At 36.2% G+C, this 24,047-nt stretch overlaps 1 long non-coding RNA gene across 1 annotated transcript; it reads right to left on the reverse strand.

Annotated features, from left to right (window-relative positions):
* Nucleotides 1-11,636: 11,636 nt before the first annotated feature.
* Nucleotides 11,637-23,231, reverse strand: LOC114035409. The gene is made up of 3 exons (XR_003568221.1): nucleotides 23,159-23,231; nucleotides 18,587-18,649; nucleotides 11,637-11,864 (listed from the first exon to the last, which is right to left on the reverse strand). It is a non-coding gene; the product is annotated as an uncharacterized LOC114035409 (long non-coding RNA).
* Nucleotides 23,232-24,047: the final 816 nt, after the last annotated feature.

A 24,047-nucleotide genomic window follows, 5' to 3' on the forward strand; every position in this document is an offset into this window, starting at 1 on the left:
TTTGCAGACTATCTAAGCAATTTCTCAGAACGACAGATCCTTATTTAACAAAAAATATTTATTGGACATTTAATATGCTATTTCTAGGATCCATGGGGGATAAAAAGAAGCTAAGGCATAGTTCTTTCCCTAATACACATATACAATGTATGTAATCATATGCATATTACATATATACATATGTGTGTACATATATATATCACAATATATGATTAAGTACATATGTAACTGTAGTGTGGGCTAGAGCAAGAGGACAGATTATGAAATATAGTATAAAGTACAATGGACTAGAAATGAGACAACATATATTTTGGTCCCAGTTCTGCTACTAAATGAGAGGGAATGTGATATGGTGCACAGAGCACTAGATTTGGAGACAGGAGGATCTGGGTTTGAATTCCATTTCACTAACTTACTTAGTTTTGTAGCCATGGGCAATGTACTTAATCTCTCTCAGTCTCAGCATCCTCATTTGTGAAATTAAGAATTCATATCAGTTTTTTTTAAAGTGGAGGGAAAGAGACAGTATAGCTATATACTGTCTAGGTTATAGTCGCAACTGAAAAAATTTATGTATGACTCTTATGGCATTAACCACATATAACCTTAAAATATCAGTTATATTTGCATTTTATATGTATTAGGTTTCCTACCAGATTGTAAGATCTTTGATGAAAGAGGTCTTGTCTTATATGTCTTTGCACTATTCCTCTCCATGTATCATGATGCCTTTTATATAGAAGACACTCAAAATTTTAGGAGTTAATGAACATAATAGAAGATGAGGTTGTAATTAGTTTTGTAAATTTTAATTGGACATTCCAAAATACATTTTTCATGAAATTCTAAATTTAAAAGTTACCTGCTAATGAATTTCAAAATCCTTTCTACAAAATATCTGATACATGATCATCTATCCTCTACTTGTACACCTTCAGCCCAATCCATTGTTGGACAGTACAGATTACTACAAAATCTACCCTTAAGTCGAGCAAGATCTTCCTCTCTGTGATTTCCTGTCATTAGTTCTAGTTCCATCCTCTAGAACAATATTAGTCTAATTCTTCTTCCATATGATAGTTCCTCAAATATGTGAAAATAGCTGTCTTCCATGATTCTTCTTTTCTACATGCTAACTAGTATAAATATATGATATAAAATTACCAAGCAATACTAAAAATTGAAACTATATCATTCTATTTCTTACGACTCATTGCATTATAAGTGTTCTAACCTGTATGGCACAAAAATCTTCAGACAGCTGTGTTCCTTTCCTCTTATTTCAAACAATATAATTAAAATAGGATTCACTGAAATGTAGACACTTCTACCATTTACACTGGAATGTTGGCACTATCCAAAATAACCCAATCTGTAAATACAAGATTAGTATCTGTGAAGGAAAAGCTCTTATTCTATAAAACTGCATTCAAAAGAAATCTCTACCTTTTTTTGCTGTAGAAGCTTTATTTGTAAGACCCGTAATTACCTTAAATGTTCTGAGAGGATGTGAGAGCTGCAAATGTTAAAACAAAATCTACAGAAATATTTTTGGACTCCAAATTAAGCCAGAGAAAGATGATGTCTTTTTTCCCTCACTATTAGTTTACTATATAAATGAGAAGACATAAAATAGTTTTAGATTTAATTAAAGTAATTGACTGAATTGCATTTTGTAGTAGTGATTGTCATTAACATTCTTGACCCCACTGTCACAGGGATGTGCCAGAGATTTTTTCCAATGGATATTTATTATGAATATTATCATCAATAAGCACCATCAACATATTAAAATTAATTTTACCCTCTTTATGGAAGACTGAAGTCACAACCAACTGCTGAAAACCAATGATTCTAAATCATTCTTTATCGATTCAACAAGGCTAGATCTGAGGTATAATTAATAGCAAATTTCTGTGTATATGTGTATATATTTGAAATCTATTTTATATTACATTTAGCCTCAAACTAGCTGAATTTACTGTAACTAAATGTTTAGCCACCCATTAAATTAAATTCATATAGTGAAATAGTAAACATATTTATTTATATAATATCTATATTCCTGTTATCACACAACATAGCATTTCTCTGACTGCTACAAAAGAAAAAAAAACTCAATAAAAGAGGAGCAATTCTACATTTAAAAATGTGGTTCACAGGTGTTCTTAGCTGGGTTGCTTGCCCCCAGAACAGTCAAGATGTGGAATTTAATACTCTAAATTGTATCAGTTGAGCACCTGTCCCAAAGGAGGAAAAACACCTTTTCATTACATTACCAATGTGTGAGAGAGGTCTTGGTCTGCGTAAAGTTACATCATATGCTATTAAATTATAGTAGTTGAGATAATGCAGCTCCTTTTCTCTCAGACTCTAAGTGTTTGAGATTGGGGGGAAAAGGAGAAAGAAAATATATAGATGACAGATTTGGACAAGCGGGAAGGGGAGCAAGAATAAGGGTTCAGCTCCTCTTTAAAGTTACTTTGTAGCAGATCGATATTAGAGTTACAGTGTGGCAGAACTTTGAGGTACCACCAGTGTGTCTGATGCCTAATTCACACAATACAAAGTATAAGATTGGCAAATGTCTCATAAATCGGCTTGCTGGATAATTCAGGAACAAACTTGGGTTTTATACTCAATAATAAAAATAAAATTAAGGTAGAGAAAAAAAATTCAAGGAATTATCCACATATCTGCACCTGTGTAAAGGTGGCCTCCCAGATATCTCATATTCCCACAGCAGGTGGTAACTCACCAACAGAGGTTTTTTTTCATTCCGTTTTCCTCTCTATCTCCTTTTGCTTCAAGCAGCATTTTTCCATTACGAATAAGGCCTTCTGTCATGCTAAATAGAGTGTTCACTTAAAACTAAGCATTGACTGGGGATATGTGAAGAAGGACAAACTTCTAGCTTTCTTAAAGCTACAATATACTTTTTGTGATCTATTAAGTTATAGGCTTCTTATTTCACTGAATAGTAATTTAATAATGCCCCCATATCTTTTCCCATTATAGAAGCATTAGAGTGACACTCTTATTCAAGTACTGTCTCTCTATACATGTATGCTGCATGTACATATACAGAAGATAAAGTCAGATCACACATATACCTGTATATGTACTCTTTATTATATCTGGATCTTTTATTTCATCAATGTTGGAAATTTGTGGCAAGGAAATTCATCACAGGGAGATTGCTTTCACCAGTGATGGGAGCAGTTCCCTGTGGCACTAAGAGTTTAGGTGATTCAACTATAACACAAAGGTAGGACCTGAAACCTAGTCTTTCTGATTACAAGGCCTGCTTTCCATATGTTATACAAGATATACATACATGCATATATATATGTATATACACAAACATATGTATATACACCTAAAAATACATAGATATATGCAGATATAGATGTGTATATATGCACATACATGTACATATATAGAAATATGTATTCTAGGCATATATATTTGTGGACTCACATATGATATTTGTAAAAAAAAAAACAAAAAACTGGCTGGGTCCAGTCACTTTCCTGATCAGCAACCTCCAATGTTTTCCCATTACATAAAGAAAAAAGTAAATAATTCTTAGCATTCACACACACACACACACACACACACGCACACACACACACTGCTTCCTGATTCCTACTAGCACTGGCAGCTGGAATTCCCGGAGGGTAGATGGCTATTTCTTCCCTTGGAGTTCTAGGGGTAACCCTAAAGGAAGTGGTTTCTTGAGTATCACAGTTCAGGAGTCCCCTCTGTTGTGCTTTCCCTATTGGTTATCAGTGTATTAATTAGCCAAACTTAATTAGCTTTTAGAAATTGGTACTTACTAAGTTGTTACAGTAAGAATATTTGGTACAAAAGATGTCCCCAGATCAGGGGCCCACTGTCCCACAAGTTAATATAGAGGCCGGGGGAAAGTGAGATCAATCGTAGAGAGTACATGTGGAAAAGTAGAATCCACAGATCCTAGAAGTCATTCTGCTGATAGTCCCCTTTTCTCCCTTGTGGCGTCCTCATAAAATCCTTCTTAATTATGGAATAGCTTTCTTTTGGGCTTCCGGTAGAGTCCTAAAAGTACCTTTTTTCTGGTGTGTCTAGCTTTTCCTTAGCTTCCAGTGAAGATGTCACTGCCATTTTGTCAGGATACAAATGAGAAATTGAAATCTTGCAACCCTTCAAAGTTCACAGGATAATCTTCTCTCTGATCAAGGAGGGGGATCTTTATCCTTATCATCCCCTCAAGTGATTCCCATTCAGGAACTTAGCTGGAGCTGGTCTCTCCTGTAGTCTGACCAGACATGTAAATTGCCCAGGTCAAAACTGACTTGCTACTTTATATCCGTGACCCACAGGATATGACTAAGTTTCCAGTCAATCTGAATATACTTCCTGTGCTATGTCTTTTTAGTTCATCTAATGCACTCCTTCCAAATTGGTCATGGACTTTTGGGCATTTAATTGAAATGCCCTTGATTCATTCATTCATTCATTCATTCATTCATTCAAGTTGTTATGAACTGATAAAGTCATGAGGAATAGAGTATTTTGCTAGTTATTTTTTTGGTGGGGGAATGATTTCTTGATTCAGTCAACCTCCACCCTTCTTTCTATCCATTTATTTATCTATCTTAAAATCCCCATTTGATTTGCTATATACATTACTTATGTGTTATGTTTTTACCTTTACCTTTTTTAAAGATCTTATTAACCCCAGTGAGTTTGAGTATGATTATAAATCATACACATATATTAATGCATACTTCAATATTTTATTTTTAATTGTATAGGCATGTGTACTCCAATGAAACAGATCATGATTCATATATAACATATTAGAATTCTTTGAGAATTATTACAGCCAAAAAATTCCTCAATCTACAGCTATTCTGGTCATGGATTTCTCTCAAAATAATTAGGCTGGTCATCATCATCATCAATGTCAATATCATCAACAAAAACAACCAGCATTTATTAAGCAATTGATGTGTGGCAGGCACTGTTCCAAGCACTGGAGATAAAAATAAAAGCAAAAACATGATCTCTATCCTCAAGTAGCTCACATTCTAATGGGAGAGACAATATGCAAACTACTATGAACATATGAGATACATACAGTATAAATAGGAGATATTCTCAAAGTGATGGTACCAGCAATGAGGGAGAGCAGGAAAAGCATCCTACAAAATAATGAATTTATGCTGGAACTTGAAAAAAGCCAGGGAAGTGATGAGGGAGAGGCCTGGAGGAGAGTATGGCATGGAGAGAGCCAATAAAAAGGCACAGAGTGAGGTGATTAAGAGTTATGTTGGGGTACCTAGATCCTGGAATCAGGAAGATCTGAGTTCAAATTCTACCTCAGACACTTAGCTATGTGACCCTGGGCAGGTTACTTAACCTCAGTTTCCTTACATAAAGAATGGGGATAATAATAGCACCAACAATAATATCAAATGGCTCGGGGTGGGGAGGGTGAGCCAAGATGGTGAAGTAAACATTTCTTCTGAGCTCTCCTAAAATGACCCTTTAAACAACTTTTAAGAGGCACATCAAACTGAATTCTGAGTGGGATAACCAAAAGTCACTGAGCCATTTTCCAGCACAGGACTGCTTAGAAGGATAGAAAGAAATGTCTGCAGACACTAGGGTAGGGGTTGAAAGTAACACCAGTTATGGATACTGGAGGTAGCAGTGGCAGGACCCAGTGTCCAGGGATGGTAAGGAGACTGAACAAAGAGATTACAAGGAATGCTGGTGCTAAAACTAGACCCAGTACTAGGCACTATTTGGCAGCTACTTTGCACATTACACAGTTCTGGGTCATAGTTCCAGGCTGGAGAGTAGTGGATGTGGTCTTGAAGGAGCAGAGGCCCTACTTGGGTAAGGACCGGAGAATAGGCCAGGAAGACAGTGATTAGATCTATCCCCAGATCTTTGGGAGAAGATCCTTGAAAGCACCAAAAAACTTACAGGCCCCCAGACCTAGCTGTGAAAGCTACAGAAAGACATAGAAGAATGAAACATAGGCTAGTCATACCTCCCAGAGGTGAACAGATCCCAACTCAGTCATAAAGTCCAAAGTCAAGAAATAGGCTAGAAAAGTGAGCAAACAACAAAAAATAACCTGATGATAAAAGGCTGCTATGGTGACAGGGAAGCTCTAGTCACAAACTCAAAAGAAGGAAAAAAGGCAGATTGGACACAAGTCCAACAAGAATTCATAGAAAAGCTACCTTTCAGGGCTGCTGTGAGGATCAAATGAGATAATAATTATAAAATGTGACTGGCACATAGTAGGTGCTATATAAATGTTTTATCATCATCATCATCATCATCATCATCATTAGTGGAAAACAACTTCAAGGGCAGCATTTTTGGACTATGAAGTACATGGAAGGAAATAAAATGTTAGCATACTAGAAAGTTTAAAAGGCACCGGATTACGAAGGGCTTTAAAAGTCAACCAGAGGATTTTATACTGGGGCGGGGGGTGGGGATTGGGTTACATTGTCAGACCTACACTTTGAGTAGATCCTTTTAGCAGTTGAATGAAAGATGAGAGGAAGTAGGGGCTTGAAGAAAGGGAGACTAACCAGCAGGTTATTGAAATAGTCCTAGCATGAAGTCATGAGCACCTGCACCAGGTAGTGGCTTTGTGAATCATTCAGAAAGTAACAATGATAAGACTTGGCAACAGAGTGGATGTGAGGTGAGAGTGAGTAAGTAAGGATTGAGGGTGCCATCTGGTCTGAGAGTGTGGGCAACTAGGAGACTATGGGTACCTTTAATTCCTACAGAGAAGTTCAAAAGGAGAGAGGTTTTAGTATAAACGTAATGAGATGTTTTGTACATTTGAAATATGCAGTGCCTACAAAACATCCAATTTGAGGCGTCCAAAAGACAATTGGTGATGTGACACTATAGAACTAGAAAGATATGAGATATGGACAAAGAAATTTGAGAACCATCTGCATAGAGAAATAAGTGAATTTATGGGGGCCAAGGAGATCACCAAAAAGATAATATAGATGAAGTAGAGAAAAGGCCAAGGAAAGATCCTTGGGAAATATCCATGGTTAGTGAGTATGACTTAGATCAAGATTCAGAAAGGAAACTAGGAAGGCACAATCAATTAGTATGGAGGAGAGAATCAGGAAAGAGCAGTGCCATGGAAGCATAGAGAAGAAAAAATCCAGAAGAAGAGAACTGGAAGGTGCAGAGAGGTAAAAAAGGATGAGGACTGGGAAAAGATCATTAAATCTGGCAATTAAGAGATCACTGTGGAAGCCACTAACAGCCCCACCACTCTTCCTTAGTATGCAAATAAAACTTTCTTTGGAGAAGGAGAGAAAGAGTGAGTGAGTGAGAGAGACAGACAGAGAGAGAGAGAGAGAGAGAGAGAGAGAAAGACAGAGAGAAAGACAGAGAGAGATGAGAGAGATAATTGGTAACTTTGGAAACTTTGGATAGAGTAGTTTCAGTTGAATTATGAGGCTGGAAGTCATCTTGTAGAGAATTATAAAAGTGTTAAAGGAAATAGAAGCATTTATTGTAGACAGCCTTCTCAAGGAATTTAACCACAAAAGGGAAAAGAGATATATTATGAAAGCTAGCAGGGATGAAAAGATCAGGTGAGAATTTCAAGGATAACATAGAAATGCTTTGAGGAAGCAGGAAAAAGGTCAGTAAGTATGTAGGAACAGATTGAAGATTAGTGAGAGAGTGAGAATGATAGAGGGGTCAGTTTGCTAGAGAAATTGTAGTTTGTAGTTTGTAGTCTTTTTGTAGTCTTTTGTAGTTTGATGGTTATTCCAGCAGGTCTTATGTTCTACTGTCATCTTGTAGGAACTTAGCATCATCTTTCCACCACTATGAGATATCAGAATAGGACTTTAGTAGAGAATTTTTATATATATCTGTGTTTATTCTTTTTATACAGCCAATAAGAATGCCATAGTGTTGGGAAGCGTACAGGGGGCAGAGAGAAGACTCTTCACTCAAAACATCAGTGTAGCACCATTCTTTGGTAATGTCCCATACTAACATATTATGCAATGACAACAACTCCATCAAAGTGGTTGGAAATGAGATAAGTTGGAACCACTGAACCATTAAGCCAATCACTTCCTGGTAGCCATGCTGCAAATTAACCTATTGAAAGAAAAAGTTTCTACATCCTTTAACCTGTTAAAGTGCAGAATGCTATAACATCTTCATTATTTTTACTCCCCCATTCAGATATATTACTTTCTTGGAAAAGATATTATGAATTAAATTCAGTAAACATTTATTAAGTGCTTCTGTGTGCAGAGCAATATACTCCAGAAAATTGTCTCATAAGACCCATCTACTTTCCCTACAATACAAAACTAGCACTTTCTTGTCTATAAGTGAATAGTATAAATCAAGGTGTTTTTATGTGTTCATTTTTCCTTTATTTCAAAAGTATTAACTGAAGAATGAGCTCAGTGATATGATAAAATAATGCCAAAATCTCTCAACAATTTCTTTTGCTGAACCATACACTATCTGCCAGTCACCGCACCTCCAGAGTCAGATTAATAGAAGGACAGAATGAGAGAGAAATTCTATAGCTCTCCCATACTTGTTGTCACCAGTTGCAGGTCAACTAGAAGAATCAATCATAACTATTTTTGAGTATCTGCTATGCTCAAGGCACTGTACTGGTATAAGCTACTCTACTGTTGTCACTGTGGATACATAGAAATGGTAATGAGTATAAATCTCTTCATGGAGTGTAACTTTAAATAGAGGAGTAATGGGAGATGGATTGGAAAAGAGTCTGGGAACTCTTAAGACTTGAAATGATGAGACTTGAAAACCACCCTAAGGAATTCTCCCTTTTTCTTGTAAATAAGGGGAAGCCATTGGATGTTTTAATCAGACAAATGATGAGACTGAAGCAGTATTTAAGAATATAATTAAGAATATAGACTACATGCACATACATACACACATATTTTATGTGTGTATATGTGTATGTATAATGTATATGTGTGATTGATAGTGGGGGTGGAAGGATGAAGCAGAGATTGGAGGGTAGGAGACCAGTCAGGAAGCTGAAATACGGTAAAAGTCTAGATGTGAAATTCTAAGGGTCTGAATTTGGGCAAAAAGCAGTAAATACTCTTCAAAACTTTTCATCTCATCAATGCTTTTGTAAATTTGCTACAGTGTCTTCGTGAATTTGTGATGATGACCAGGACACTTTACCCACCAAAGCAGTGGACAAGCCCTATATATCAAAAATGGGAAGAAAATTGGGTGCTTCCAAACCACTCTGAAGGTCTAATGATGGTGCTGATAATAGACCTCTTGCAACACATATAGTATAAGCCTTCATTGCTCCAAAGAGGAAAAAGAAATAAAATACAGAAATGAAAAAAGAAATAAAGAAAAAATAAAAATTTCAAGACATGACCAGGTCACTAGCCTAGAAGAAGGAGGGTGAGAGATGAAGAATCAGACCCATAACCTGACATGAAGGAAGGAATCAAGGTACTACTTAGACACTGACATAGCCTATCAGAGTCAGGTTCTGCATGAAGCTATACAGAAAGAGAATACAGAAGTCCTACATATGTCTATACTTTTCACATTACATCCTGCTCAGTCATGGGTTATGTAAGCCTAGCAAAAATTCTCTTGCCCATTAACAGGATCTCAAATAGCCTCAGCTTCGTCTGAGGGTTGTAGACGAAATTGCCATTCTACATTTCATGCTCTGTTGGGGATATGATGCTCATTGACTCCATTTTGGAAGTGAGGCCAACACTTCTTATTGGGCAGACCAATTTTCTAGTGAAAAAGGTCATACCTTATAACAATAGAAGGTCACATCCTTGATTAGTTATGTGGCCTATTGGGACTTCCTTCTGTGAGACTTTTGTTGTTGTTTTGTTTTGTTTTCTGGGTACCCAGGGAATAAGGTTGGGGTAGAGGTAGAGAGGCATTGCATTATGACCAGAATCTAAATATATAGTTGAACAGGTTACAACATACAATGACAATGTTGCCAAGGACAGCTGAGCTGGCAATTTCCTAATACATTCCTAATATATTTATACATTCCTCATAACCTGATTCTCCCTGACCAGGACTCTACTGTTCATTCTCAAAGGGAAATAACATAAATTCAATAATGTATTGCTTGGACATTATGTAGCTTGTTCGTATACTGTTTTTGTGGAGAAATGTGCTACTCTCTGCCTCACTGATTCAATTCAATTCAGTAAACATTTAAGTGCTTACTCTATTCAAAGAAGTGGAGATACAAAACTTTGAGTGTACAAAGACTAAAAACAGTCCCTGCCTTCAATGAGCTTATATTCTAACATGGAGGAGGAGGAGGAGAATACAACATTTGCACAGATAAGTAACATAAAAAGATATAAAGTACACTCAATATGCCAGCAAATCTGGAAAACTAAACAGGGGCCATTTGAATTGGAAAAGATCAGTTTATATCCCAATCCTAAAGAACAGCAACACCAAAAAATGTTCAAAATACCAAACAGTTGTGCTCATTTCATTATGTTTAAACATTCATTATGTTTAAGATTGTGCGAGCTAGGCTTCAGCAATACATGAACTGCAAATTACCAGAAGAGAAGGCTGTTTTTTTGAAAAGGCAGAGGAACTAGAGACCAAATTGCCAACATTCACTGGATTATGGGGAAAGTAAAGGAGTTTTAAAAAAATCTACTTCTGCTTCATTGACTACACTAAAGTTTTTGCCTGTGTGGATCCCAACAAGATGTGTCAGAACCCTAATGTTGGGAAAGATTGAAGGCAAAAGGAAAAGGGCACAACAGAGGATGAGATAGAAACAACAAACATGAACTTGGATAGACTTCAAGAAATAGTGGAGGATAGAAAGACCTGGTATTCTATGGTCCATGGGGTCATGAAGAGTCAGATATGACTGAACAATAACAAAAACAAATATAAAGTAAATATAAAAGTCTAACAACAAGAACCACTGTTGAGCCCAAAGTGGTGGAGCAGTTCACCCCCTCTATCTCCACTAATGTGCCCATCTACTCTCGATACACACTCACAGTCCAGATTGCATTCAGGAATGATACTACTAACATTTTCATAGTTCTTTAAAATTTTCAGTGTGCTTTACATATGTCTGATGCTCATAAGAACCTTGAGAGATAGGTCTTATCATTATCCCCACTTTACAGATGAAGACACTGAGGCACAGAGACATTAAGTGACATGCTTATGGTCACAAAGCTAGCAAGTATCTGAGGCAGAAATTGAGCTCTGGTCTTTTCTGCACCCTATGCACTATTCCACTTAACTCTCTAGCTGCAATACTAGGGAAGTGTCCTGTGGAAAACTGCTTAATGCTTAGGTTTTGGCTCTTGCCTATGGACATGTATATAAGTAGAAAGATAATCAGTGTACAATACAAACTAGATATAAGTCAGGAATTTATTTCACAAATACACCAAAAAAAATGTCAAACACAAAAATTTACAAAATCATATTGACAGATTTGAAACAATTTAATAGCAACTTTTAACTAACTACTATTATATATGCTTGGGAGTCTAAGACTTCAACATCATAACGTGAAACAGTTCAGGGTACTCTGGAACAACCATTGCTACATGTCATTTCTAATCAGAACTGTCCAAACAACTCTAAACCTTCTGGAAAGGCAGGGCAGGACTTGGGCTCACTCTTGTCTATGATTATCTTCTCCAGTTCAGAAACTCTCCTTTGATCAGGCCTGATGGGTATAGGATCTTCAACCTCTCAAATTCATGAGGATGTGCCTAAGGCAGTGCATGTTTCTCTATGGATTACTGCTCCATCACCTATAATTAGACCAAGGAACACAAAACAGACATGTAAGCTGAAGCTCATCAGCTGAGTCTTGCTGCTCTAGCTGTCATATGGGAGCAGTCGTCACATGGTTGGGATAGAGGAAGGGTGGCCAGTGCCCATCCCTACCTCTTGGCTCACACATTCCCTACCCTTCCAAAAAGGGGCTCAGAAGATAAGCACATACTCTGTAGCCAAGAAGAGAAAGAGAAATGACAGGAAGCAGGTTATTCTCTTTCAAAGGTCCACTGAGTCATCAGCTGTTTTTATTCAGTGGTCAATAAAGAGATTGTTTTGTTACCCTGAAGTTCACTTAGTGGCCTATAGTAATCAACTGGGGACTTCCAAGTACCCAAAATAACCAAGCACTGACCTAGTACATGTCGTTGGCCAGCATTAGGCAAGGAGGTTCTGAAAATGCTCTGAATAATCCTCAGCTACACTGCATATTTATAAGATAAATATAATTTTTAAGGTGAGCACTAAGACCTAGAGAGGCAAAGGAAAAAACAAAACAAAAGAAAACTTCATGTAAGACAAGAATCTTTAATCTTTTTTGTATTAAAGATTCCTCTGGAAGGTTGGTGAAACCTATGGACCTCTTTTCAGAAAAAAAAAAATGTTTTGTTTCCTGCTAAATTTTAATTAGAGGTTAGTGAAAATAAGATGTGATTTTTTGCTAATCCAATTTCACAGACTACCCCCCCCATAAGAAGCCTTGCTGTTAAAGAAGTGTTGGCACCTGAACTGAGCCTAGAATTGAGTTAAAGGTCCCAAATGTTGTAGGTGATAGGCAGAGCATTCCAGGTGTCTACTATCATAATTTGGATTAGCTTACTGATTTATCTTAGAGGATTATTCTTACTATATAAATATTGCCATCTTGCTTCTACAAGGTATATGCTTGGGCTGATTCCTAATGACCCTTTGGGACTCTTTCCTGAATACACTATTAACTTCTTATGCTAAGTAATCCTTGACATATTTATGACCCCTCATTCTAGACATGTGCAAATTTCTGTTAACTTCCAACACGGGGGTTCAGCTGCAGGCACACTAGACTCAAATGCAAAGCTCTAAAACTCTGGGTTGGCTCTCATGTCAGATTGATAGCTCTTGAAAGTGGGAAAATATAGTCAACAAACACCTTGAGCCCCATTGACTTGGTAAGCTTTCCCACAGTATCCTGTCTTCAAGGTAAGTAAATCAAGAGTAGTGACTCATTTAGCCACCCCACACACACACACTCTCCCCAAGACATCCACAGGTTCTGAGCCTGATAGATCTAAGGGCCACTTTCAGCCCACTTCTGGAAGCTACCAAGTAACCAAGAGTGAGCATGCTCTGTACAATTTACATTTGATCTGGTGACCTAGAGGTGAATTGTAGGTGAATTAATTATACTCCTGTGTCGTGTAAAGTAAGTAACAAACTTTTCTATTTCATTCTGAAATACAGTGGAAACCCTTAGGGGAGTCTACTGATTATACCACTGAGGTTTGTATGAACCAACTAGGGTAAATAATTAGACTATATTTTTAATTAATATAGCCATGCCTTCTAGCACAACTATATTTAAGATTATTAAAGTATAGGAGATGATAAAAAAACTTTCGCTACTAATGGAACTGGTAAGAACAATGACAGCTTTTTCAGATTTACAAGAATGTTCCACAAATTTGGTATTTCTAAACCCAAAGTCTCTTGGCATCTTCAAAGGAAGTTTTCACTTCAGCAAATGCTTTTGGTTGTGCCAATGTGAAAGTCTACCAGAAAAAATAAACACAGTGCAAATTGAAGTCAGGTGCCATGCATTTTAAGTTGGCAAAACTGCAAAACTTCAAAAAAAATGATCTGAACTTTATGGGTAAGATGACAATTAACAAAGATTTCTTAATGGGCAAGGTTTCATTTTTTTTTCATTGAGCTTCATAAAAATATAGGCTCATGCAACAGCCAGTTCAATTAAAATATGAACTTTTCATTATTTTTGAAATATTTTGCCTACTTTTAAATGGTGGAAGTGCTAAGTGTTTTACCAACCCAAGAATTTTTCGCACCTCCCTAATTCAAACCAGCTTTGCTTTTATGATTTAGTCAAACAGGGTATTATTCATATTTGCTAGTTCTTCCAAAAAATTTAATGATATATTAAACTAGCTACCATATATGCATTAAGTATTTCCTAAATTATATTACTTTACTTTTAGAACTTCAAGTTACAGTAAATTCACAGCAATTAGCTCATACAAACCCTGGGGGAAGATATCATGGTTTATGTTTCTTTTTTTAGCCCGTATCACCTTGGTGCTAAGCACATAATAGAATATTGATGAATATATGTTGGTTGATTTTATTTTCATTCTATTAAATAACTTTCTGCACACCTACAAAAGAGGATGGAGTAATAATTGATGCTCATAATGAGGACCCCAAGACACTGTAAAATGCTAATGAACCTTATAAATAATAAAAGGAAAATTAAATGATATTCCATAATTTTAGCATTAAATGTAATGTACCTTCTTGCACATCATGGGCAATTAAATATAACATATATATATATATACACATGTATATATATATCAATGAATTATTCTTTTAAAAATGTTAAGCTATAGAATTGAAACATTTTAGAACTATCAAGGACTTTATCGTCAGATACATCTATTCTCTCCCCACCAAGATGAGAAAACTGAGGTCCATGGAGGTCCAATGAATACCAGTAGTCTCACTTTTCCTCATCATAGGATCATAGATTTAGAGTCTGAAGGGACCTTAGCAGCCCCTGAGTCCAACTCATTCATTTTAAAAATGAAGTGACATAGAGAAATTAAGTGACTTGACCAAGGTCAAACAGTAAATATCTGAGGTGCGATTTGAACTCAAGTCTTCCTGACTCCAAGTCTAATGCCCACTGTTTGTACTAATAGAATAAGTTAATAATAATAACTATCATTTAGAACTTAGTTAAGACTTTCAATGTGTTAGATAATCCTTTATGGAATATGTGAGTCTACAGACAGGATTCATATGGGATGAGAAGGCATTGAGGTGTTATTATTTAAATCAGAGGAGAGATATTAATAGTATGAAATCACAACTCTGTCAAGGTATCAAAGAAAATGTCTAGACCTTTAATCACACCCTAGTACAATGTCTGGGACATGGTTAGAATTTAATAAATTATCTATTTTTCTTTCTATGTATCTATCTATCCCTACCTACCATCTATGTATCCTCTAAGCTATTTTGTATTCTCTTTTCTTATTATCCTTATCTTTCCCATTGACCAATATGACATCATTTATAAAACTGATGAACAAGTTTTCTATTCTGTCATTATCATCATCATCATCATCATCATCATCACTCATGGAAATATTAATCAATGGATCCAAGACTGATCTCTATGGAAGCTTAGCTTAATAATGACCAACAATAATCATCGTCCAAACATCTGTTCACCTAAACATTATTTTTTCTTGTTCACAGATGACCACATCACGTAAGACCAACTCAAAGGTCTTGCCAAAAATCAAACTTTGTTGCACTTGTTTCCTCCTTTTACTCTAAAAGACTTTTCAAGCTATCATACTCATTCCCAATAGGGAAAAATCATGTTGGTTGGAATTGGATGAACTCTTTAAGGCCTTAAATAAATTTAATTAATAACCTCCCCTAGAATATTAATCAGTACCCTAGTGGCTAGAAGGATGATAACTCCAAGAAATTATTGAACTTCTTCACTACTCACTATAGATCTATTAAGAACAACTCACTGGTTCTAAATAGTTCTGAAAAAGCCAGCACTTTGTAATGGGTATGTTCAATATATTTTTTTTAATTGTGCATTCGTCTCTATAGCTTAAAACTAAGCAGAGAAGTAACTGTTTCAATAAATAACCAAGCTTAAAAATCACTTTGGAAAGATACTTAGGAAATAATTTGTCCTTGCCATTCATTGCTGTCAGAGCTATATATAATAGGGTGAAGTGAAAGAGCTTTATTCCCAGAGGATGGCATTTAGAGGATACAGACAGCACTTACAGTCCTTCAGTAATGTAGAAACAATTGAGCTTAGCACCTACTGATCTAGAAAAATTAGTTTAATACTAAAAATAGGTAGCAGCCAGGTAGCAATCTCCCTACCACAGGCTACTGTTACCTATGTGACCTAGTTGAGATTTTTTGCCAACCTGACACACTCCCTCTCCCCTTACTTCTCCCCTACCACCAAAGTAGCCTTATGGTGTTGAGAAGCAGCATAGTATAGTAGATAGAGTGCGGGACTTTAAAGTCAGGAAGATTTGGATTCAAATCCTGCTTGAGACACTTACTAGCTGTATGACCTAGAACCAGTCATTTAACTTTTTTAAACCTCAGGGGTTTTTTTTGCCTATAAAATGAAGGAGTTGGACCTGATTACCTTCTTTAAATCATTAATCCTATGATCCTACCTCACAGGATCATGGTCAGGCTAAAATAAACATTGTATCTGAAGTGCTTTTTAGAGCTTAAAGTAATGTATAAGTGCCAACTCTTCATATTATTGTTAGGCCTATATTCAGAGCTGTCCAGCTTAGCTGAACCTTCTAATGTATGTATGAACTCTGACTCCAGAAACTCAGAGTCACCTCCATATCAGAATGAAGGCACATAGGCTTCAGAGGAAGACTTTAGCAGAGACAATATAGTATAGAAAAGTAAGCGTATGGGGCAGCTAGGTGGCGCAGTGGATAGAAATCAGGAGGCCCTGAAGTCAGGAGGACCTGACCAAACACTTGACACTTACTAGCTGTATGACCCTGGGTAAGTCACTTAACTCCAATTGCCTTAAAAAAAAAAAAAAGAAAATGTATTATTTCCAAAAGTCAACTTTGTATGTATATGAATATATGTATACACACATATATATACTGCACACATATATGCATATATTGTTGTAACATAAATATATACATACACAAAATATATAGTGCAGTATTAAGCTTTAGTGGCTTAAATATCAGGAATTTACCCTGATACCCTGTGTGTGTAGATATATACATACAAATGTGTATATAGACATATACACACAAATACACACTCATACATATACTTATGTAGACACATATGCACAGATAAATACTGTATGTATAGATAGTATATACACAAATATATAAAACATACATGTGTAAATCTAAATGTATAGATATACATATATGTATGTATTCTTATGATTATAATCTGTCAATTCTTCAGTGAAGGATAGGATAGGAAGTTTTTTTTTTCTTTAAACATGGAAAACATTTATAGTATGTCTTCATATGATATCCTGAATTTCCCTTTCAAAAAGTTTAACCTCTAAGATGTTTTTTCTTTTTATTTCAAGCAATATAAATTTTCCTTTTCATAAAGAACATGCATATTATTGAACAAAAAACAGAGGCAAATAAAGCAGAGGGGTATTCAAGTAGAATGCAAAAACTATACATCTATAAAATGTTTCTTATTAGTAAAAATATTTACTCTTGCCTCTAAGACAAGATTACAAATTTTCCAAAGTCGAATTTCCTATCTTTTTATTTTAACCTCTGTTATGCAGAACTGCTTTGAAAGATAATGTGTACACAATGACCAGTCTTCTCCCTAAAGGAATAACTAATCCTCAAGATCTCAGTAAAAGCCAGGGCCTGTTACAAAAAGCAATTCCTTTTTTGGTTCATATTTTAAACACACCCTTTTGTATAAAAACAGGTCCCCTCTTTTTTCCTTATAGGGACACCTGCACTTACTCTCTCACAGAAGCAGCATTTAACCACCTAAGCTGCTGTTTAAGAGCACTGAACCTAGGAAAACATTTCACGTCCCATTTCCCTTTTCTGAAGGCAGATCTCTGTGAGTACAAAAGTACTGTAGAGCTAGAAAAGAAAGAAGATTTGCTGGCCTAATAGAAGTAAACGGGCTCTGAATGACAAAGGTGAGTCCTTCCCTTCATACCCCTATTCCCAAAGGGAATTTGATAAAAATAAACAAACAAATAAGAGAAGAGAAAGGCAAACTAGGCATCTTTTTCACTTTTGAAGCATTTTTAAAAGGATCTCAAACTTCCTGCAAAAATAATTAAAGGGAAAGAAATTTTAAAAGAAAATGGAAAAATCAAAACCTGTTCCCTACCATTGCTAACTCTCCCTGAAAATAATTCTGAGGAAATTATTCTCTCCCTCTTATTTATCCTAATCTTTTTCGTAGAAGCTCTCATAGAAAGGAGTCATTGTTCTTCCTTAGTCATATAGATTTCTGTTTGTAAGTGCCATTGTCCTGAACTGTTCTTTCTTTTGTTCTCTGGAGATGTACATAGTCTTTGGTTCTGGTTATTTTAAACAGTTTATGTCTATCATAGACCACAGAATGAATGAATTCCTGTGAGTTTTTTCATTGATTAAGGGAAAGGAAGAAAGGCTTTAGTTTAGAAAGAGAAAAATATATTTGTGCAACAATAAATCCTTTATCGTAACCCTCTGGTTATTTTTAAGAAATTAAGTAATCACTTTGAAAAAAAAATATTCCACTGGGTTATTATCAGATCTGTGCTACTCATGGAAAGATCTTGAGTTTTAGGTAAAAAAGCATCCTGGTCTGCTTTGCTTTCTCCTTACCAGCCCCTGTTTTTTGGTGTTATTTTTCAAACCCTCAGGGAAATGTGGCTTTTATAGTAACTGAGAGTATTTACCTATGTCTTCACTTCCAAATCACCATCAGCCCAGAGCAGAGACCCTTATATTTACTCTAACACCTGCAGAAAGAAACAAGAAACAACAGGAATCAGAGTTCACATTAATCTTTCCAGTGGTCTTTCATTACTTTGCCAATAAGACGATCTTCTTCACACCACACTTCGATATATTTGACATCTGTCATAAAACTCAGGTCAGGCATATCTGTCTCGTGTTAAAATAAGTCATTCTATAGAGACCCTTACCCTGCAGTTAGGGTCCTGCCAGATATAATTATTGACATATTGTCAACACATCCAGCCTACCATATTAATAGGAGCCATAAATTACCAGTCCTGTTTCCCTTGTTCCTAGCAAAGAAATAAGGTAACACTTAACAGGACCAGAAAAAGAAATAGAGATGTTAAAAACCAAAGTGGCAGCTGTAGCCAAAATGATTGACTTAAAACTAAAATCTCCCTTTTAATATCTTTGGAAGGTTAGTCGTCATGTCAACACACAAGTGTTTCCAACTGGGGAGGCCCTCACATTCTTATCAAACTCTGCTTACATGAATCTTGTGTTACTGTTGAGCTTATGGCCCAGGGGAAAGAGCATGGAGGTGCAATGTGCCAACCTGGAGTTCCCTTCGAGGCTCATGACTCATTCTCCTTTGAGGTATCTTTCTGACTGTCAAGAGGATGTTCACAGATGCCTTTCAACATAAGCTGTTGCAAAGGGAAAATAGTTTCAAGTAATCATGACTATTTCCTAGAGAGGAGCTTTAAAAAAGGAAAAACTCTGTTTCTCAAAGCACTGCCATTTGGAGAGGGGAGTACTCCAACTTTTCTCACAATGGCTGTTACAATCAAAGAAGTTACAACTTTCCCTTCCCCCTTTTCACATGCTGTATGCTATCTATATACTAGTTCTGTATCCATGGGGAGAGGCTATGCACATATATACCTATCATTATACTAGTCTTCTCTTTCCATTCAAGCAGGGAAAATGTGGGCACATCTACAAAAAAAAAAAAAAGATTCTGAAATATTGTTGACATTTTTGCAGCCACCTTGTTTTTTCCCCATATGTTTGCAAATGCCTCCTTTCAGAAATATTTGCCGTACAAGTTACATTTTAGTAGTTAAGATTGCATCAAATAAAATGTTTGCTGAAATAAATGTATTGTTCAGAAAGTATTTTTGGTGTTGATAAAGCTAGTGACTCATTTCTGGCAGCTAACACACCTACTCATGCAGTCCAAGAAGTTTCATGGGCAGAAAGGATGCACAGTTTGGGGGACTCCAAATGAATGAGCTCAATAATGAAATACTAGAACTAAAATGCAACTTCCAGGGTGACTCAGATCATCAGAAGAGTCCTGGCAATAACTCATTTGTTCCCTCACTCGGTTATAAGGAACAGACTTAAGCAAAGCCTAGAAATGTCAACAGTTGAGTTTCTTGGTGTTTGGGGAGGAAGGGTGGGGGAAGGGCAGGGTGGAGATAAGTGCTCAGAATGCTGAACAAAGGGTAAGGAACCTGGTGTGTCAGGTTGACCTTGGCTAAGTCCTACCTAACATTCAGTACTTTATTACCTACCTGATAGCTTTGTTTGCACATACACATACACACCACACACACACACACACACACACACACACACAAACAAAATCTTCTTGTGTCCAATATAGATCAGAAATAGATTATGTTAGCTGGTGAAACTGAGTAATGTATAGAAAAAAATAAAGCCTCTTATAACCCAGGAAAAAAATTTGTTACTTTGTCTTTGGAGTGTAGCATTCTAAAAATGAAACTTAAAACATCTTTGTTGGCAGTATTCTTGTAATTAGGAATAAAGATTTATTTGGAAGAGATGATGTAGCAATATCTAGAATGGAAGATTAACTGTACTAGAGGCAGAGGAAATGACCTATTTCCTCTTGTCCAAGAGCCACTCAATTCAAACTACCCCAAAACTGTCAGTGGATTTGAAATCAGTGGAAGTGGCTAATTTTATGACCAACAATAACATTGATGGTTATGGATGTTAAGATAAGGGTAATGAAACTCATACTTTTAACTATAAGCAGATCATTTGCAAGGTTCAAGAATACTACATAGCATATGGATTTTGGAATATTACCCCCCACCACAGTCAGGATAAGAATCTATACTCATCATCAGGACTCGCAAATCTCATGCTCCTATGAGTAGTATATTTTGTGGGCAGACCATTTTTATCGATTTAAATGAGCCTCAAAAATTACAGATATAACTAATTCCAAAATTTGGTCTAGAAAAAAACTTTCTTACTAGTATTACTTCTGAGTCTTCCTAGAAATGGAGAGATTTGTATTTCTTAACTGGGTGAAGTTTCAATCCATTAGCCAGTGATGTTAGCAGTGTAACATGGTTCCATGTGTAATGGACTGCTAAAGAGCACATTCCTGCTAAGCAGTCCAAGATATGCTGTGAGGAAGAGCCTTTCACATGTGTTCACTTTCCCTTTCATGTGTAAAGCACCTCAAGAGGATTATTTCACTGGGTTTTGGTGCCAATGATAAGGGAAGGCATCCCATGAAGGATGTTCCTTTAGCACTGGCAACCATCAAGTGATTGTCATACTGTAGAACATTAAGTACTTTTCACATCAAGGCTTTGGCATGTGGCTTGCTGGAGAAAAAAAAAAATCTATTCTACTGAATGTCGTCCACACATAGCAGATGTACTGTAGAAGAATTATGCAACCATCTTGCCAGATTTCAATATGATGCCTGATGCCCGTCATTGGTAGGAACCAATTGGTGGCTCTTTTAATATGAATGAATGTAAGACCACACGTTGTTTCCCCTCCAGAAACACCCTGCCTCTATCACCTAGGCAAAAGAACTCTTTTATCTAGATCCCAGGGTAGAAATTGGTGATAGTTTGTACCAATATAAGTAGTAAAGATGCCTTATACCTAGAAATGCTGACTTTTTCTCCTTTTTTTTTCCTTTCCTTTGAAGTAACAGGATTGTTTTTACATAAAGGTTTGTAGGCAAGGTTTGGAATGTTTTTATTAATGTCACATTCACTATTATTATTAGTGAGATTGTGTTTTAGTTTTTATTATATTTAGCCCTCCAACCAGGTGGCTAATGTTTAGATTATGTGCAAAAGACAAATCATTTCACCTGAGTTGGAAATGTTTAAATACTCTTAGGACCACACACTTCCAGAAAGTTGTTTGTACCTTCTTAAGCCTAAATCGAGTCTGCCTGCATGAGTGCCTGTGGGTGGGGAAAGACTGGATACTATTACCCTGATGGAGGATGATAATATTTCTACCAATTGTTAAGCTGCTTAAATCTCTTCTCCACTTCAGGAGTGTTTAGCATATCGTTTTCTAAAAATTGTACTCAATATGCCTTAGGAAAAGTAAGATTCAATACTGTGTTCTTGTGAGATTATCTAGGACTAAGCTGCCAGGCAAGAATCTCTGTCTCACTCAGTAAGTCTCTCTATAAATGCTCCTTTTTAAACCTCTCAGGGGGGAACTGGGTCACTTGATGTTGTTTCAGTGCATCTGGAAAATAGTTATGGGGGGGGGATGTCACAGCTCTTTGTGCAGGGTTTCAAGAGATTGCATGAAAACATGGATGTGACACATAGCAAATTGTATAAAAACATCCACTTGTTTGTAACTACCCAAACTAGTCATTATCTGCTCTTAGTTCAAGTAAGAGGTGTCTGACAAAGATACTGAGATCAAATGTATCTTATTGCTCCTCCAAAAGCTGAAAATCATTTTCCTGATGTATTTGGAGAAAGCAGAAAACCTAGTTGGTCCTAAAGTGAATGTGTACTTTATGTCCCAAATGAATTCAAACCTGGAGAAATTAATGACCAAAGTAGAACTAGGCAAGGAAGCAATTGAATGTGAGAGGCTCCCTACAATAAGGGGGAAAGGAAGAAAGTGAGAGTCAACCAAATAATATGGGAAGAAAGAGATAGAAATGTCAATCACATTTGCAAGATAGCCAAAATGATCTACCAGAAGAAGAACTTTTTATAATTTTTTTTTTAGATATTTAGATCAACCTTCTCCTAAAATTCCTCTGTAGGAAAAATTCAAGGTTTTTAAGTTGGACAGTACCATTGCCCTGAACCTAAAACAGTGGATCTTCTAAGTGTCTTGGCTAATGCTGTGTGGTTCATACTTTTCATAAAATATTAATTAAAAGAGCGCATGAGCACTTTTCATTACAGGATACGCTGAGACTTAAAATAACTGGTTCTTGATGGTAGTCAGATTGCATTTTACTTCTTTCTTAGCACAAGATGCCAGGCTGTTTCTTCAAATTAAGACAATATGCTTATAGTGATGAACCTTATTGGCCATCTATCTTCCTTTTGTAATCTGGCTCTCATCAAGCTGAAATGAAGCCATTTCTTCTGACTGTGGCTGATTAAACACAGAGTAAACCTAGATCTCTGAGGAGGCTCTAATGATTCTCCACAGAGCTAATGTCGGCCCAGCACCTGCAGCATTCCACTTCCCCACTTCCATCATAAAATGAAGCATCTGTTACAGTAAAGTGTTACCTTTTTATCATTCGCTGTATCTTTCCATTTGCCTTTTCCCTTGCTCGTTTGGTATAAATTGTTGCTGTTTTGTCTGGAACAAATGGTCAGTAAAGAAATTCTATAGTTATTGGGGCTTAACCAGAATACACAAAGTTTACGATACCTGTGACTTGGGTAAATATCCCATGACCAATATAAAGTTCTCTTCTTTAAATAAAAGTAGGTTAAGTAGAAATTAAGGTAAATCCCTTCAAGATTTAGTAATAAAAGTATACTTCCTTTCTGGATCAACATATCATTTCCGATACTTTTGTATTGTGCATTAATTGTTTTTCCTTTTATTCATTTCACCAAATGCTTGATGCTGTCTAGGTGAACTCCTGAAGGATATAATTTCCATTTATTGATATTTTGGGTTAAGGTTACCATTTGAAAAATCCATGGAAAAAAATACAATAAAACATATTATTAGTTCTCAAAACCAGCTGCAATCATTCATAAACCTAAGAATAGCCTCATCTTACCACTTTGAGAAGAGGCCCTTCTTTTTCTCCAGGGGTGTAAATTTGGGCTATTCAAAGCACAAGATTGATCATCATCATGCCCAAAATTGTAAAAGAAAAGAGATAAAAGTTAGGCCAGGCAATATTCACAAAGACAAGGCAGTTCTGCTTGTATAATAAAGATTTCATAGGGACTATTGGAGAACACACTGGCAATTGAAAATGACCCAGAATAATCTAGAAAAGGCATAGAAACTTTTGAAGATAGAGCAGTTTTATAGATAAAGTAGAGGATGTGGTCATTCAGAGTTTGACAGGCTCTCGGTTGATTTTTTAAATTGTTATCATTTTTCTTGCTAATGGATATAATACAGATAGGAATATGACTCTTACCTCAGAACTTA

This window comes from Vombatus ursinus, unplaced genomic scaffold (genome assembly GCF_900497805.2).
Source record: "Vombatus ursinus unplaced genomic scaffold, bare-nosed wombat genome assembly UNPS02009205.1, whole genome shotgun sequence".
Lineage (NCBI taxonomy): Eukaryota > Metazoa > Chordata > Mammalia > Diprotodontia > Vombatidae > Vombatus > Vombatus ursinus.